At 45.0% G+C, this 4,027-nt stretch overlaps 1 non-coding gene across 1 annotated transcript; it reads right to left on the bottom strand.

Moving 5' to 3' along the window:
• Positions 1–2,976: 2,976 nt before the first annotated feature.
• LOC125601433 lies at positions 2,977–3,082 on the bottom strand. The gene has a single exon (XR_007334248.1). It is a non-coding gene; the product is annotated as a small nucleolar RNA R71 (small nucleolar RNA).
• Between the last annotated feature and the right edge of the window lie 945 nt (positions 3,083–4,027).

Genomic DNA, 4,027 nt, shown 5'->3' with positions numbered 1-4,027 from the left:
CAGAACCGGCTGAGTTTGGGGAAGCATCTGAACCGAGATCACATGTAGAGATGATTAGGCCGGTTCGGTTCTGGCCGAGTGATCTGAATTGGAGTGGACCGACTTGATCTTGAACCTCCATTGAACCGGCTGGATCTTGAATCTTCAATTGGACCATCTTTTCAATCAGCAACTCTTCATCTTGATCATGGATTTGTTGGACGGCTTTGGAAAATCCAAGTCTTATGGCCTTGGCTCCACTCCGGGTAGTCGGACCACTAGTAACCACGGGAACCTCTACTTGGATGGCCGCATCAGGTCGGGTGATTTTGGCCCACGTGGGATGTCTGTTCAGTACACACCGGACGTCCGTGGGTGTCCGCCAGCACACACAAGACGTTCGTGGCTGTACGTGTGTGTCCGTGTGTGTCCATCTGTGTCCGTCAGCACACACAGGACGTCAGTGGCGGTCCATCAGTACACATATCATCACGTTTGTTCTTGGACTCAGCACGTTGGCCCTTCCCGTGGACTGTTCGGGTTATTTTGGCCCACGTGGTCTGTCTGTTCAGTACACACATGGCGTCTGTCGGTGTCCGCGAGCACACACAGTGTCACGCCCCCAATCCTGAATAGGATTGTCGGGACGTCCATGGTTCGAGGAAACGTACCAGCCAGTCTTAGGACATCAAGGCAAGTGTTCCATGGTCGAGAAAGAAGGTTAAGAACATAAGGAAACTTAGACTTAACCTTATATAAGGTAAGAGACAGCTAGGACGAGTAAGACGGTATCTGGACGAAGTAGACGAGTAGCTCGGCCAGCTCAACGAAGTTAGGTTTAGTTCACTCCAGCTCAGCTGATATACCTTGGATTTGACCCATTTTTATCCATGGTATATTAGTATTTTACTATATATATATCTACGTTTTCTACTCTTCTAGGTATGTTTTCAGGTTCAGGTGCATTTCAGAGTAAAGCTATGACTTTGGAGCATTTTGGAGCTTAAAGGACATTTCACCCGAGCTGACCACTTAGAGGTCGACGAGAGGAAGAATAATCGATCGATGCGCATCATTGCTGACGATCGATATCAGGAAATGCCTAGATAGATGAAGATTAATATCGATCGATATACACCAGTACCATCGATCGATGTCGAGACACCAGACGTGACATTTTGGATTGAGCAGACTTAAAAGCCAAGGCCAAGCCAAATTACCAAAATGCCCTGACGAGTTTTTAACCTAGTAGAATATATACTGCAAGTGTTTTGACAGCAGAGAGAGTTTTTTTTCCAGACCTAGTATTGTTACAAGTTTCATTTTGGAGAGAAGATCACTTGTGATTGGAACTCCTTGTTTCTATTTCTTTTCATCTATTCTATGAGTTCTTATTTCTCTATTGATATGAATTGCTTTGCTATGTCTGAGTAGTTCAACTGTTAGATCCAGGGTTCAGGTAGGTTTGTGGGATTAGCCCCAAACTATAGATCTGCCTTGTTGTGATATTCATGATAGATTTGTATTCATTGCTTGTTTTAGCTTTGCTAACTAGAACTTGATCATAGGATTGCATATTCAAGCACCCTTGTTATCCCATCCTGACATCTATCTATCATATTAGGATTGCTAGAGAGGGCTAACCGCCAATTTAGAATCTTAGTAGGGCATTTCATACTCCCGCATAGGCCTGGCTAGAACCCGTCGATCGATGTCCTCAACTGACAATCGATCGATGTTGGCAAAGGTGTATCGGTCGACGTCTTAATAGACTATTGATCGACACTCTCTTCTGTCTGCATCTAACGGTGAGACACAAGATCTAGTCTGTTAACCAGTGGTACATGCGACAGTTGATCACTGAGTTAAGCGAATGAGCTCTAATATATCATGCATGCAACAGTCAGGCATTTATAGGAATTATAATCTCCAACACCTGAATAGTGGCCATGCATCTAATATCATTTCCAACCTAAGTTACATTTATTATTTACTCGCTTGTTACTATTGCTATTTCATTAAAACATTTACAACCTTTAGAATTAATAAACACTAGATTTAATTGTTCCCTAGCTCCTTGTGGATTCGATCCCTAAGTACTACATCTGAACCTCTTTTGATGAGAGTAACACTCCTTAGGGTAATTTGAGTGGTATCAAATTTGGCGCCGTTGCAGAGGAGCTTTGATCGCCATTAGATTTAGTTTTATTAATTCTTATTCTTTTCTTTACCCCTTTCTAATAATCTTTTTCTTGTCTTTTCAGGTGCATGCCCAGCGGTACCAGAAGCAACAAGGAGAAAGACTTGCTGTTCTCAGACGATCCTGCTCATTTGGAATGCACCATCCGTAGAGGTCAACATTCCACATCGCTCGACGCAACCACTTCGTCGTCGATCCATATGTACAACCAACGGTCGACCGACACCAGACCGTCATCGTCGATCGATCTCAATCGTTTAACAACGATCGATACTACACCGCGTACGTCGATCGATACCGTGTCGTCAAAAATGACCAGGCCGGTCATCTGCGTAATGCAACAGGTCAGAAAATAGATGCTCAGGGAACTGTAATCCCTGATGCTGATGCTACAGGAGCTGCTCAACCTGTAGATGAGGACGCTCGATCCAAACCACTGGCCGACTACAATCGCCCAGATGAGTACTATTCCAACAGATCAGCTATTCGACTTCCAGAGATCCAGAAGCAGAATTTCGAGCTGAAGCCTCAAAACTACACTCTCGTGTCGCAGATACCCTACTCTGGGTTACCGCACAAGCATCCTATGGACCATTTGGAACGAGTCGAGGATCTAATCGCTGCTATTCGGATGGAAGGAGTCCCCGAAGATTACCTGCTGTGCAAGCTCTTCAGATACACGCTGAATGGAGAAGCGATGCACTGGCTTAGGCAGCAACCCACAGGATCTTTAACATCCTGGAGCGACATCAAGAATGCTTTCTTACGAAACTTCTTCGATGAGGCGCGCGCTGAAGAACTTCGGAACAAAATTTCCACATTCTCGCAGAAGGCTGGAGAGTCCTTCAAAGATGCGTGGATTAGATTTAGGTTCTTCCAGCGAGACTGTCCACACCACGGATTTAACGAAGTGCAGCTGCTAAGCACTTTCTTCCGAGGTCTCGCCTTACAGTATCAAATGGCCCTTGATACGGCGAGTGAAGGAAACTTCACTACTCGGAATCCGTTGGAAGCTGTGAGACTTATCGAAAACCTTGCTAACAGCAGCAGCACCAAAAACACTGACTCTGAACGGAAGAAGTCTGTAGCCTCTATCGGGAAGGAACAAATGGACGAAGTAAGAGCTAAGTTAGATGTGGTGCACGAGCTTCTTAGGAAGCAAGTCTGTTCAGCTGAAGGAGAAGTAGCAGATACGGAAGGAGAAGAATATGTGAACTACATAGGAGGTACCGGATTCCAAAAATTTGGAAACCAGGGCGGAAACAGAAAGTTCTTTGGAAATGGCCAAAGAAGTAACCAAAGTTCACAATTTCAAAAACCCTTCAACAACAGCAAGAGCTACTCGAACTCTTACTACCAAAATCCACCACCCTAGACTCAGGAAAGCAAGATCGAAGAAATGCTTGATCGAGTACTGTTGGGACAACAACAAATCACCGTGGATTTCAACGGTAAGAGACTCCGCCTACAACAATCTGAACACCAAAATCAAGACCTTAGGGACTCAGGTGAGAAAACTTGAAACCCAAGTAATTCAGACAGGCGAGACTATAAAGAGGCAAGAAGCTTTCGCTAGAGAGGCAGGAGCCGACAAAGGGAAACACCACGTAAATTCCATCATAGATGATGATTTCTGGAAGTGGTGAGAAATGAAAACCTTGAGGAAGGAGATTTCGAAATCGAAAGCTCCATGCGTCTCGGCGGATCCCAACGGTGTCGACCGATGTCGATGAACTCGCATCGATCGACAGACCATGATGAAGATCGATGGACGGATTACTCCAGTCATCGATCGACGTCATCTGCCAAATCGACTGAATGCAATGCGGTTCGAATTCTAACTCATGA

This window comes from Brassica napus, unplaced genomic scaffold (assembly GCF_020379485.1).
Source record: "Brassica napus cultivar Da-Ae unplaced genomic scaffold, Da-Ae ScsIHWf_255;HRSCAF=426, whole genome shotgun sequence".
Lineage (NCBI taxonomy): Eukaryota > Viridiplantae > Streptophyta > Magnoliopsida > Brassicales > Brassicaceae > Brassica > Brassica napus.
The sequence above is the reverse complement of the archived record's forward strand: the minus strand, read 5'-3'. Positions and strand labels throughout refer to the sequence as shown.